At 40.8% G+C, this 14,942-nt stretch overlaps 1 protein-coding gene and 1 long non-coding RNA gene across 17 annotated transcripts in view; one reads left to right on the top strand and one right to left on the bottom strand.

Moving 5' to 3' along the window:
- The window catches only part of ERBIN (erbb2 interacting protein), a 111,471-nt gene extending 105,839 nt beyond the window's left edge, over positions 1–5,632 (bottom strand). For 14 of the 16 annotated variants that reach the window (XR_014238648.1, XM_082373254.1, XM_082373245.1 and 11 more), the window contains exon 1: positions 4,721–4,856. The gene's annotated coding sequence lies outside the window, so the exon portion shown is untranslated. Of the gene's footprint in view, positions 1–4,720 lie in introns of all 16 variants that reach the window. The other 2 variants (XM_082373258.1, XM_082373256.1) reach the window with 2 other exon arrangements.
- The window catches only part of LOC309619421, a 124,216-nt gene that overhangs the window by 53,226 nt on the left and 56,048 nt on the right, over positions 1–14,942 (top strand). The window lies entirely within an intron of this gene.

The raw sequence follows: 14,942 nt of genomic DNA, 5'->3' as shown, positions 1-14,942 counted from the left end.
GGCCAAGAAGTTTGTTTCGGTTTTTCTGCAACATCTTATGAAAAACCTGAACGAACTTTTTGGTCCACCCAATACGATAGGCCCTAGCTTCATGATGCTGTCAGTGTGCTTTCTCACCTCTTCTAGTACATCAAAAAGGCAGGAAACAGCTCAGTATAATCAAAAACAAACGGGCTCTAAATAAGGATGTCCCTATGAATGAAGTCCCCAGATTTTATTACATCTGTTTTGATTACTTAAATGTCTCTTTTATTATTTTCTAGTTCTTCTACTACACTCTATATACCTTAAGTCATAGGTAGATAAATAACCTCCAGATAAGTAGAATCTTCTTTTATTAACTTAACTTTTAGATATTCTTTCCTACTGTCTCACATACTATCAATTAGAAAGCCTGGCGTGGCCTTTATCCAATGGTACCTGGAACAAAATGTGAAGTGAGAAGAATAAAGTGAGTGATAGAATTCCACTCTGCTTATTTCATAAAAACAGACAAAAGGAGGCAATTTCAAAAATTTAGGGATACTGACAGAGAAGACACCTAATTTGGAGGTAGGACAGGAAGGAAAGGAACAAATAGAGAAGGGAGGTACAGAGGTATAAGCTTGTGTGTTTTAAGAGGCCGAAAGCATAATAAAGCAAGAAGGTATTGGGGGGAGGGTTAATTAATATAAGAATACATAACACCATGATATTATCTTAACAGAGGTAAATCTGGTGATATTAAAGAGAAAAAAAGAATTGAGGAAACAAAACATAAATAAAAACAAATACACTGATGAGTATTAGGTTAATACTGACATGTAAACTGAGTTGGAATGAAAAGGGATATACAGAGTTCAATGGAGCTGAGCAAATAAATATTTTCTACTCATGTTTTAAACAACTTTTGAAGTGATAAGCATAGACTAGTAAAGTTCACAAAGAAAAGGGCAAAATATAATTAAAAAACAAGAACTGAACATGAAGAAAATAGGGGAAGTAAATGAAGCTATAAAAATACAAGATAAAGGAATTAGAAGAGAAAGCTGAATAACAGCTAGATTTCTTTTTTTATAAAGACAGAAAAAGTTAAATCTGAAAAATGATGTAGTACATTTCAAGCGATGATAGGCATCAAGAAATAAACAAAAAATAATAGGGAGTAAATCACAGAAAAGTAGAAGGTAGAAGTGCTGAGCTTATTTCCTTAGACAATTCAAAAGTAGATATTATAGAGCATAATCCACATACACATTTTTCATGGCAAACAGTGTGCATTTAAAAACTGAATAATCGGGACTTCCCTGGTGGCGCAGTAGTTAAGAATCCACCTGCCAATGCAGGGGACACGGGTTCGAGCCCCGGCCCGGGAAGGTCCCATATGCCGAGGAGCAACCAAGCCCATGCGCCACAACTACTGAGCCCGTGCGCCTAGAGCCCAAGCTCCGCAACAAGAGAAGCCACTGCAATGGGAAGCCCGCGCACCGCAACGAAGAGTAGCTCCCACTCGCCGCAACCAGAGAAAGCCCGCGCACAGCAACAAAGACCCAACGCAGCCAAAAATAAAAAATAAATTAAATAAATAAATTAAAAAAAAAAAAATCCGCATGGGACACAGGTTCAAGCACTGGTCCAGGAAGACCCCACATGCCGTGCAGCAGCTAAGCCCACGAGTCACAACTGAGCCTGCACTCTAGAGCCCGCGAGCCACAACTACTGAGCCTGTGCGCCACAACTACTGAAGCCCACGCGCCTAGAGCCCGTGCTCCACAACAAGAGAAGCCACTGCAACTAGAGAAAGCCCGTGTGCAGCAACAAAGACCTACCGCAGCCAAAAAATAAACTAATTAACTAATTTTTTTAAAAAACCTGAATAATCTATTATGAACAGCTAAACACGGGTACAATATACATTATCAGGAAAGGAAAAGAGAAAGGTATCTTTAGGACTATAACACAGGTGTTCCCAGAAAAAAAAACAAGACATGTGACAAAGAAATGGATGAGCAACGGAAAAAAACGCAAGCAACAAGTCTGTTTAAAGAGAATCTAGGTAAGCAGCAATTACAAAAAAAAAAATTACTTTCCTATCCAACATCGTTAAAATCTGCATAATCCCAAATACTTTGTAAACACTGCCATAATCTATTTCTAAGCGAAAAACAGCTTAAACTCTAAACCATGTCATCTATAAACAATTATTTAAAATAAATGCCCAAATATGCACCTAATTTTCTGAAATTTTCCTGTGTTTCTTAAAGGTATCATTTACTACCAAGAGCTCAATACCAATATTCCTAAAATACCTGAATTTTAGAGATTTACCAATGATACATGCAAAATGTCTCTAACTATAATTATCACTTCATTAATAAAAAACATGCAATAAAAATTTGCTTTCCGTATTTGAACCGCTGTAAGCTTTTTATACATGAAAAGTTTGTAATAGTTTGTTCTCAAACAGCAGGCAGACTTCATAACATAATATTTGAATTAATTAGTTGAAAGATTAAGATTATCACTATGGAATACTCTTAAGTACCTTCAATAAACAGTGCCATTAAGAGCGCATTTTGCGCAAACACCTTGGACGTACTCTAGATTTGCCAATTTAATCTAAGAAAACCCACACAATGTTAACAGTATCCAAAATTTGAAGCCATTTTTAAATATTTTAATTATCATCTTTTTTAAACCTCTTTTCACTGTCACATTTTAAACGAGACTTTGAAAAATATTTATAGTTTGACAATAGTATAAAACCTAAAATTCATTACGTTAATTCAGTGCTAACCTAATAAAATTCTAAGTAAACTGAAAAGTAAATTTTGTTTTGTTAAGGGGAAAAAAAGGACTCAAAGGCAACTACAAAGGTGAACATCTCACTTTTAAAAATGTATTGTCTGCATTTAAACATACTATTGCTCCCTCAAGGAAAAAAAAAAAAAATCAAGAACTATATTTAAAAACAGGGATTTATTTAAGTAGGTATTTTCAAGGGCTATAATAGTTTTTATAAGTAAAATTCACTAATGCAGAGAAACATTTTCGCAAAGTGATAATTCTCTATAAAAGACTTGCTCTATTAAGGTTTTGCTGCTCTGAAGCCAAGTATAAACCATATAAGGAAACCGAAGTTCAATGCCATTTATTTTGTTCCCCTCTTTCAGATGCCCAAGAATAACCTCTTTCGCTGCCTGATGATACGTCCCAAAATCATAAAGTAGATTAGTTATACGCTTTAAATTTCTTGATAAAGCCACTTTGACCTAACAGGAATTACCTGATGGGTCACAAATCTTACCAACAATTTAAAAAATTAAAAAAATTTTAAAAAGGAGCTCCAGAGACTAAGCTCTAGGGAAAAATTCAAAACAGTACAGAGTAAGACTTAAAAGATTCCCATTTTGAAATATACTTGTGAAATAATTTGATCCTGTCCTTTAAGACCTACCTTTTCTCTTCTTTGAACTAAAGAAAGCCACCTATTTTTCCTTGAGGTAGCATGGGCAAATAAACATCAGTTTATATTTAAGATACACCTACCAACAAAATACCATATTTATTTAATATTTATTCAAAAGCACAGTACTATCTTTCACCTCCCTTTACCACAAAAGTACTGGGGGGGAAACCAACCTTAAAAAGACACACATTAAAACACCACTGAAGAAACCGTTTGTGTTTGCTGCGACCAAAACTAGTTTCATCTATACAGACTACCGACTGGTTCAGAAGTGTTTACATCTATAACTGACTGGTGGAATGTCCCCCTGCTTCACTAATCCCTGCCCCCAAGGCAGATACTCATCACTTTCTGGGCGGCAGAACCAGCCAAAACACTTGGGCCAACACAAAAATGTAAATACTGTACTATTCAAAAAGCACAGCTGTTTATCACAATCAACGTGATGCCCACGAAAATTGTTTCAAGCGTTCTACTTCCCTTCCTGTATCTTCTGTTCTGAACTGCACAGAAGTCCTAACAAACCAAACCACTTACAGGTGTTTACGTTTGTTTTTTAATTATAACTCTCTCTTTGTCCGTAATACTTACTCCCTCCTTTTTCTTTCTACTAAGTCAGTGACAAGAAAAACCTAGCCGACAGTTGCTTTCAATTAATTAACCCAACAAGTATTATCAAGTTCTAAATGTCTGAAAGGAACAAGTTATTGAAGAAATGTATTACCCACCTAGAAAAACGACTAAGAATGGCAAAGGTTTTTGGCTTATAAGATCCAAATGAAATATACCCATAAAGGTTGGTACTAAAAAAATCTCTATATACAATTAAACACAAAAGCCAAGTAATCGGTAACAGTATAAACAAATGTGGCAGCCATCTCAGCAGCAGCAAATCCCTCCCCGCAGTGACCTAACTTTCTTCCAAAACAAAAAGTTGCCAGGTTCAGCAACTTAATAAATCAGAAATATACATCGTATATGTTCCGGGAAACTAAAACTTCTGGACCTTGTGCCGAACAAAGGCACTCCTTCCTCGCATTGCTGAAAACTTTTCGACCCACCGCACTCTTACAACCTCTTCTAAAATAACCAGAGTCCAGATGGTAGAAGAGGGAATAAAATCAGTTCTACTATTCAGCACCCAAAACACTATCCAGTTCGACATCAGAAAGGGAGAATCTAGGTGAACTTCAGAAAAAGTGAAAAACGCTAAAGTTCCCTCACTTTCCTGGCCCGGGAGCTTTGTGACTCGTAGACACTTGTGAAAATTACCTTTCGGTCGGGCAGTGTCTCAGGGCCGCTTTTTCAAGGCTTCGCCTGACATGATTTCCTTCCCTTCATTAGTCACTTCGGATCCAGCCGAATTTCTCTCTCTGGTGAGAGCGGATGTGAAGTGGCCTCCCGCAGTAGGAAGAGTAGGTGGCTTTGGTGGGGGCTGGGACGCAGACTGGTTTCCTGGTCTCGAGTTTTGCAGGAGTTTCCCAGACCCAACTAGGATCTCCGCCGAAAAACAAAAACTTTTCACTCGTGACACCGCCCGGAATTACCGTGCGAAACTCACTTCCTGCCGTGGCGAGCAGCAGGATCCAACTCGGTCCAGGGGAACCCGGAAAACCAGCTCCACGCGCGCCGGGGAGGGGGAGGGCAGGGGGCGTCAGCTGCCAGCCTGGGACTCCGGGCGACCCGCGCGCCCCGACACCCGACGGCGGCCGAACCTGGCCGGCGGGGGGCGAAGACGCCGCCGGGGTGCTGGGCGAGCCTCGGCCGCGCTAGGCCGCCACCTCCTTCTCGCCGCCGCCCCCGGAGCCGGGCGGCGGGGTTATTGTCTCGATAGCGCCTGCCGCGCCCTTCGCCTGCGCCGCCGCCGCGGCCGCCCCGAGCTAGAGCCGAGAGGCCGGACAGGCTCGATGGCGGCCCCCTCCCCGGGCCGTCCGTCGGGCCGTCCGTCCTTCCGTCCGTCCCTCCCCGCTTTCCCTTCTCGCCCTCGAGCCCTCTTCTCCTCCCTCTCCCGTTTCCCCGCCGCCGTCCCCTCGCTCCCCTCCTCGTTCTTCTTCCCCGGCGGCGGTAGCTCCCCCGAGAAGCGCAGGGGGTGGGGGCAGGCGGCGGCTTCGTCTCCTCACGAGCTCGCGGGGCCGCGGCAGGGGCCGAGGCTGCGTCCCGCGCCACCGCGCCACATTCACTCGAGCGAGAGACTGCGAGGGGCAGGGAGGGGAGGGAGGGAGAGGAGAGAAAGGAGGAGGAAGGGGGCTGGGGCGGAGAGGAGTTACTGCCTCACAGGCCGCGGCGGCAACAGCGCCACCGCCCCGCCGGGGAGGGGGGAAGAGGCTGCGCGCGGCGGCGGCTCCGCGGCGGGGGCGGGGGCGGGGGCGGGGGCGGGGGCGGGGCAGCCTCCCGCGGGCTTCGCCCCAACCGCCAACAGTCTGGCTGGAGGCCGGCGCGAGCCAGTCACCGCACGCGGGGGCGGTGCGGGCCGACGTCGGTGGGGGGGTGGGGCTGCGGGCCGGGGACCGGGGGGTGGGGCCGGCGGCGGCCAGGGGTTCGCTTTCGAAGCGCGGCATGAGGCCCGCTCAGGCCCAGGCCTGGGAGGCCTTCTTGCGGCTTCCCGGCTGCCCAAGGTGGGGGACTCGGATGAAGCCGACCCCGGCTGACCCCGCCCAGCCTGGGAGACCGAGAGTCCCCAAGCCTCCTCCACCCCAGCCGATTGAGTTTCTTATGTACGACAGAAATCGGTGCGAAGGGTTCATGTCCAACCCGATTTTAAGGCTGCAGGTATCTCTTTCAATTGCAGCACTCCAACTTCCTCTAATGGCACGCTCAGTTTGCAAGAAACCACAGCGGCAGCGCGGTGGAGCTTCCCACGCCAGCCCTTGCTCCGAGCTTGCTCGGACAGCAAAGCAGCTAGGGCTCCTCCAAGTCTCGACCTCACACCAGCGGGGAGACAAAGCTGGCACTGGGAGGGGGAAAATGGCCCGCGAAATTGCCTCAAGATAGTGCCTTTGTTAGAGGAAACATTGGATACACTCCGAACGCAGCGTAGGCTTCCAGCCCCGGCGGTTTCGGTGATGCAGTCGTTAAATTACGCTGGCCCTAGTGAAACTCAGCCTGGCAGGGTTTGCGTTTATTGCGGAGAGAGCTGCTTAGGCATTCTATCAACACATATGGCATAAAACGCCTCAACCATAACATTGCAGTTTTTGCAGTTACCGCTTTAAATATGTTAACAGACAAGACGGCCTTGTTTTACCCCGAGAAGGAACGCAATAGATACGAAACAAACCATTCCCCGCCCCCAGTCTCTGCTGTACTTAACCGTGTACAATGACGGTAATTAGTCTCTGTGTCCCTGAAGTCACTGCTTCAGTTCTTCCGTCTGTGTTCCAAAGATAATTATTTATTACCAAGTTTGAATAAAGAGCTGTATGCCCTACAGATGATTTTTGGCTTCCATCCAAAGGAAGGAGTTGATAAAGTCCATCAAAGAATTATTTACCAACGTGAGTTGTACGCTAGTGATAAACACTTGAAATAACTCCAAAGATATTCAAGACATTCTGTTAGGGGTGGGAGCTTTTAACTACTTCAGAACTGGTAGAATTAACATAGGTAGTGCCTTAGCCCAGGGCAGAAGTTGAAGGTTCACAGATAGTACAAAGTGTTCAGGCTTATTCAGTGCTGAACTAGAGGTAAAAGCATTAAGCTGGAAGTTAGAAGAAAAGGCAGCCAGGTATGCTAGTAAGCTAGTTATCCATTTTATGTGAATATGAATCTTGGCAATTGTATGAAAGTTAGCATATAAACTATTTTTAATCGACACAAGAAAGATTTCCTACCCCACTTTCAAAAACTGCTTTGAGTTTGACCGGAATCAGTGGTATAGCTCTCTCTCCTAAAGCAACCCAGGATGGAGAGTCTCCCACACCAGCGGGAGACCAGGTGGATGGTGAAATTCCAATGTTGCATTTAATCTCAGGTTGATTCAAGACCCCTTTAAATGTGGCATCATAGATTCAAGTAAACCTAACCTCCCATTCCCCGCCCCACTCCCAAACCTAAATAAATAGGACTGGACCAGTCCCTAGGCTAGAACCTGCCCTGGCCCCCAGCCTTTTTTTTTTTAACTTGGACTCCTGGGACCTATCTGACTGATTACCATTTAGGCTAGAAAAATACCTATAACCAAAAACCCCTCCTCCAATTCACCTGAAATTTTGCCACTAGAGTGGCAGACCATAAGTAATAAATAAACCACACAATAAACCCTTTGAGTGGTTTCTCTAGCACAAAGCCATAATCCTGGGAAAGGTAATATTTTAAGCCTTATTAGTCATTTATACCACTTCATCAGATTGTTTCCCCAAAGCAGCTTTTGGTGGGAGGGAATATAGAGATAGCATATGCTGATGTTGAGTAGGTAGGAGAGGGAAATGCGGTTTCATTCTTTGGGGCCATCTACAGAGAGTAGAGAAGTACAGACAGTAAAGGGCCCCTCATTTGATTGTTAAATAAGTCCTACTTATACTGTAAGAATGAACCCTAAAACACTGGCCTTAAGAGGATGGAAGCCAGGATACACTTATCAATATTACCTATTTGAGGGCGTTCCCTGGCGGTCCAGTGGTTAGGACTCAGCACTTTCACTGCGGGAACCACGTTGGATCCCTGGTTGGAGAGCTAAGATCCCCCAAACTGTGTGGCTCCGCCAAAGCAAAAAAAAAAAAAAAATTACCTATTTCGACAAATATTTCTTTAATAGCCCCTTGGTAAAATATCTTCAGCAGGAATTCTACATCCGTGCTCATACAGAAAGGTGAAATGACCAGCTATATGATCAGGGTACTCAGTAATCAAAAGTAGTGATTCATCTTAATTATTCATCACTTACTACTTAGTTCTAACTCATATGAGCAGAACATACAGATATAGCTAAATCTTCCATTTGTTCTTTTTATACAAGGCATTTCTGTTCTGTGCTTTACAGATTAGTTTCCTTTGAAAATCCTCCTACAGTTGAACTAATATGGACTTAACGTTTCTTTCAATTATGATTAAAAGGAGAACTAAAACCCCACTTTAAACAAGGCTGCCTACCTGTGATGCTGTAATAATTAACTGAATTCCAGGACCACCTTGGAGAGTAAACTAATAAATATTTGTTGATAATATAGCTTAATCTTCCCCATTGTGATTCTCTAAAGAATTCTCTGTGAAAGTAGGAATTGCTTCTTAGGGATTCCCCTTCCCAATGGCTGGGTTCAGGAAAGGGCTACTGGAGATAAGCCACATACCTGAAGGAAAGCTTTAAGGCCTTAAGCATTCCAGGCAATGCACACAGCAGCCTTCAGGGAAAAAAGCAGAGTTTTAAAAAGGATTCCCCTGTCATTTCCCCATGCCTGCCCAGCGGCTGTGCAGAAGCATTGTGCGGACAAAGTCAGCAGAGGGCAAGGAAAAGTTTAGGGTGTTCCTTCTTCTTTTCTTTTGTTCTTAACACCTAGTAAATAATTGGTTACCTAAAACCAGTTTTTATCACAGCGGTTTTGGGAAAACTTAATCTTTGGGCTAGAATAGAGTTAGATTTGAAAAAAAAAGTCTAGAAGCGTTAGATTAAGTGGATCAAAATGCATTATAACATGTGTTTTTAATAGGAATTGACTTTCCTATTTTCACTTCCATCTTAGCCCCTAGATAGAGAGGGCAAGAGGTTAGGGTGGCAAGTGTGTGGGAAAGGGGCGTTTGGGCTCAAAAGAGGCAGTACATACAGGAACTAAAATTAAGGATTTTATAATATATTGGGAATGGAATCATCCCTCCCATAGCATATTTCATTCTTTCAGACATATTTTCAGTAATACTTTATGAATCACAGGGAAGTCTGCCTTGACTTATGAAAAGCTTTTTTAAAATTTTGAAGTTTTGCCCCCTACTATATGCTTGATAATTTTTTTTCTATCCTATACATTTTGTAGCCTATCAAAGTTAAAATTTTCAGATGTCTTATGAATTTTTTTAAAGTATGGAGAAAATAAATGGTGCATGGTGATTATTTTTGTGACCTCTGAAACAAGACTGCTTGAATTAGAAACGGCTACTGCGTAACCTTGGTCAAGTTCCTGAATAGCTATAAACATAAACTTGAGCTTCCTCATCTCTAGAATGGGGACTATAATACTGTCTCATAGATTATTGGGAGGACTACATGCGACAATACTCATCAAGTGCTGGGCAGACTCAAAAGTGTTAGCTGTTATTAGTAGTACAATTAAAATGCACTGATAATATGTACCATGCTGCCACCATTTCTAAGGTGACCATATAGTGTATCATCCAATGTAGAACACTTCTGAGAGTGAAAGCAGACATTAAAAATAATTACACAGGGACAAGAAATGTAAAACCAGGGCTGTCGCAGCCAACTGAGACAGTCACCCTAATAATTTCCAACTTTATTACCATCTTCTGATCCACTTCCCCTTCAGATCTTCCCTGGTATGAATAATAATGTTTCAATCATATTACAATATGCACACTTCTTTCTAAATCATAACAATATTAAATCAACAAAAGGTTAAATACTGCTGCTTATTGTCCTTCGTAGCAGGCCTTCAACTAAGAATATTTCCTTTGGGTAATGAAACTACTGTTTTCCTACTCATTTAAGCCCACTTATAACTTTACATTTTTTTCTATAGTATTTTGTTTTTTAAAAAAAACAGTTTAACATCAAACATGCCATAAAAATAGCCAATACATGGGTACTATGCTGTAGTAAGAGGCTAAATGTCCTGCTCTAAAATGCCAACTATGTTCCATAAAACCTTGTTTTTTTTGTTTTTAGTTAAGCAGCATATCATTCCTTTTTCAAAGTAAAAGTAAATCATCTCTATTTGTCGATGATGGCCATATCATAATCAGAATACTGAGTAAATCTCACCTAAATCTGGTTTAATCAGTATTTGGAAAATAATATATCTCAACTGGATTTTCTAAAATAATTCTGAATATACTTTAACTCATACTTTCTTTCCTTGGAAAGAAATTTATTTTCTAGGAATTGACTGCAATTATCCTTCAAAAATGCTGATCTAAATAATAACATATTTTAAAATGTTTCCTCTCCTGTTTTCATTGTCCAATCCCTTTGTTTTTATGCCATTAAATTTATGTCAACCATCAGATTAGTCATAGAGTATTTTAGTTTTCTTAGTTTTTAATTACTTTGAATTTTCTTGTTCTTCTATTTTTCCTTTAAAACAGATGCTGAATTTCCCTTCCTTCTACCTCGGGAAACTCCCTCTGAGGGTTTTTGTTTTCTTATACAAAACTTTATATAATATATTTTTCATATTTCCTGCTATACACCATACCAAACTATTAATAGAAATGTCATTTCTTTCCAAAAGGTTTATACTTCTTTATGTAGAAATAAATACATAGAGAAGAAATAGCCTTCAAATATTTTTATAATTTTCAATGTAATTTTTCTTTTTCATTCTTGACATTTTATTTCATTTACCTGATTTCTAGCCACGCTTCCTCATAGATAACTGATATTTCTATTTTGTCTTCTGTAATAATGAAACCTAGCCAATAAATTCTTTCTTGACAACACTGTCATCTTTCAGAAAAGTTCTGGCAGAGGCATTAGCATTTACTAGCTGGTGACCTTGGAAAAATCATTTAATCTCTCTGTGCAATAGTTCATGATCTATCAGATGGAAAATAAAGCTCTGTCTTACCTACCTCATAGGGTTATTGTGGGCACCAAATGAGATGATGGACACGAAAGCATACTACATAAATAAAAGCTATTTTTTTCCCTTACATCAGTAGTGATACATTTCATCATTATCATCAATAAACTATCATAAGCCATATTCAATGTCCATTGACTTAGTGGCTCTATGATATGCATACTTTAGATTACATATTAAATGTGGTGTCTATTCTCTATAAAAGTCTATATCTATAAGAGGAGGTAGGTATAAACTCATCAAATTTTATATAAAAATTCAAGACATTAATTCAGATGCCAAAAATTCAGAAGTTTTAATAATTCAGACACTGGATAGATTTTACACTGTGAAAATGTTGCTAGGCAAATTAGAAGTGTTAGTTTCAGGGAGAGTGTTTGGCCTACTTAAAGAAAATAAGCTTTTAAAACTTTAGAATCTCAAAATTTTCAGTAGTGGTTGAATATGCAGGAAGTAGACCTTAGAAGTCATCTGGTGTCTATTCCCCTCCATTTTATAGGTTAGGGAACTTAGATTTGAAGACTATTAGCAGAACCATAATTAGAATCCAGTTCTCTTCCAGTTCAGTCTGTGTTTAGTGTATACACTTTGCCACCACATAGTAATCCAAATATGGGACAACCAGAAACCATCAAAGAAAAGTTTAATAGACAGAACTACAATACTTAAATTTATGAAACTTCTATGGATAAAAGACACAATAAACAAAGTTAAAAGACAAATGACAGTTTGAGAGAAAATATATATTAGAAACAATAGCTAATATCCCTAATATATAAAGAGCTCTTATATAATAAATCTAGAAGAAAGTAACAATCCTGTATAGAAGTACTTACAAAATATGTAAACCAGCAATAACCCCGCACACAAAATAAAAAGAGCCAATAAACATTTGAAACATGTAAGTGCCTTAAAAACCAGCATAATTGAAACTCTAACCAGGTTTTGCTGTTGTTATTGCAGTTGGGATGATAGTTCCTTTCCAGCAATCTCAGTGAGCAAAAGGAACTCCAGTGGGGTGTATCAAAGGGTACTCCTATGACCTTCACAGAAAGGGAAGTAAGCCAATCAGATGACAAGTAAATGGGAATTCCTTGTCATTTGAAACATGGTCCCAGAAACTAGACACAATCTTTTTTTTTTTTTTATAAATTTATTTATTTTTATTTTATTTTTGGCTGCGTTGGGCCTTCCTTGCTGCATGCAGGCTTTCTCTGGTTGCGGTGAGCAGGGGCTGCTCTTGGCTGCAGTGCACAGGCTTCTTATTGCGGTGGCTTCTCTTGTTGCAGAGCACAGGCTCTAGGTGTGCGGACTTCTGTAGTTGTGGCTCTCGGGCTCTAGAGTGCATACTCAGTAGTTGTGGTGCATGGGCTTAGTTGCTCCACGGCATGTGGGGTCTTCCGGGACCAGGGCTCGAACCCCTGTTCCCTGCATTGGCAGGCGGATTCTTAACCACTGCGCCACCAGGGAAGCCCTAGACACAATCTTTTTGGTGCCACTGTCCATGAATGTGTGTAGGGAAGCTCAGCAGCACCACCCCAAAAGGGTCAGACCTGGGCATATGCTAGTGAGCCCCTCTTTGGGTGTATTCCCCTAGGCCAGACCACCAGGCTTCTGGATATGTATCTGCCACAGTCTGCCAAATTCCAAAGATTATACACTTTGGAAACCATGGATTTTAAGATTGTAGTTTCCTCAAATGAGGGCTGAACATGGTGAGATGGTAGCAAATTGTTCTAGCAAATCAAAAGTACTGTTTGGAGGGGGGAGGGGTTGTGATAAATTAGGAGCTTCGAATTAACATATACACACTACTGTATATAAAGTAGATAACCAACAAGGACCTACTGAAGAGCACAGGGAACTATACTCAATATTTTGTAATAACGTATAATGGAAAAGAATCTGAAAAAGGAAAAAAAATATATATATATATATCCATATCTGAATCACTTTGCTGTTCACCTGAAACTAACACAACATTGTAAATCAACTATACTTCAATAAATTTTTTTTTTTTAAAGTGCTGTCTGTGTAACGCGTTTAAGGCCCTGAAAGGAATTAACCCCCAAATTCCCCCAGGTCCATGGAGTAAGTTTCTGTTGGGGCTGGAGAATCTTGTGAAGGGACTAAGGAGGCAAGTGCAGGAATAGCCCAGGAGTGAGGAAGGGAACGAAAGGAAGCCTCTCTCCTTCTGCTCTGTAAGGGGAACTCTCTCAACCCTTCACACTTCTTGGACTTGCTTCCTGTCAACTATTATAAAGGCAAATCATAGAGAATAAATATGGAATCAGGTAGGGAGAAGATGACAAAAAAGTATGCTTAAAATAATTTCTTAAAAAAGACTAATGCAGACCTAAAACTAGGAATAGAAGTAAAATATTTTTAAAATATTGAAATAAATTTGTAGGAAACACAACAGATTAAGGGAGAAGAAAAATGAGAGTTAAAAATCACTAAAAGAGCAAGTAGAGAAAAAAAATTTTGTTTAAATTCTCTTAAAGCCAGAAAACCAGATTCGTTTCAGTATATTATATACGAGGGGGAAAAAGTACAAAAAAAAAAAAAAAAAAAATCACATCAACAGTAAGAGGAGTGTGGATAAATTAAACAAACAATCTAGGGAATTCCTTGGCTGTCCAGTGGTTAGGACTCTGCGCTGCCACTGCAGGGGGCACGGGTTTGATCCCTGGTCAGGGAACTAAGATCCCACAAGCAATCTGCCAGCGTGGCCAAAAAAATAAAAAATAAACAATCTATAATACATCCCTATATCTTTCTTTCTCTCTTTCCTTCTCTCTCTCTTTCTCCCTTTCTTTCTTTCTTCCTTTCTTTCTTCCTTTCTTCCTTCCTTTCTTTCTTTCTTCCTTCCTTCCTTTCTTTCTCTTTCTTTCTTTCTTTCTTCCTTCCTTCCTTCCTTCCTTCCTTCAATCAACAGTCATGAATTTGTTAAAAAGAAAGAAAACAGCTAGAGACAGTTCAGTTTCTGCATGAGTCTGATATTCCCAGGAAATGGGGTCCTACTGCACCCTGGAACCAAGGGGTACTCTGAAACTGCCTTGGGACACCTGGAGGCTCATGGCTCTCTCATGGCTTCTTAGCTACTTGTGGAAGCAAGTACAGTCAGCGTCCCTGGTCCCGCATCTGCGGATAGGGAGGACCAACTATCCTATGCCATTTTATATAAGGGACTTGAGCATCCATGGATTTGGGTATCTGCAGGCATCCTGGAACCAATCTCCCACACGCCCCACCCCAGCGGATACCAAGGGGTGACTATATCTGACTTCTATAGCTGATCCAAGCGACACAACCTGGCCTCCAAAAACTTCTCCGAAGCTTTCCTCTCCCTCCTCTTCTTCCATACATCCTTATCAGAATAATAAATTATGTATCCAGTTAATAGATAACCTCCTGCACAAGATCACATAAGTAGGAAGTTGTAGAGCTGGAATATGAACCAAGCAATCTGAGACCAAAGCGTGCCAACTATTCAATTCTATGCAGTCCTATAACTATGTTTAATACCTGTACCAGTAGATTTTCCACACCTTATATAAGCCACCATTTCCACTTTTAGTCATCGGGGATTTTTTTTTCATAATTCACAACCTTCTGTCAAATAAAAACAAAAGCAGCTTTAATTTCATCTTGAAATACTTCCTGTTTCTTCTTCTTCCTCTTCCTCTGCTCCTTTGAAACAAAAGCTGGTCCCTTGCTTTTCTTCTTTTTTATCTCTCTTTCTA

Source organism: Balaenoptera borealis (assembly GCF_965194805.1).
Source record: "Balaenoptera borealis genome assembly, chromosome: 2".
NCBI lineage: Eukaryota > Metazoa > Chordata > Mammalia > Artiodactyla > Balaenopteridae > Balaenoptera > Balaenoptera borealis.
Note: the sequence above shows the minus strand (reverse complement) of the source record. Positions and strands in the feature narration are given on the sequence as shown.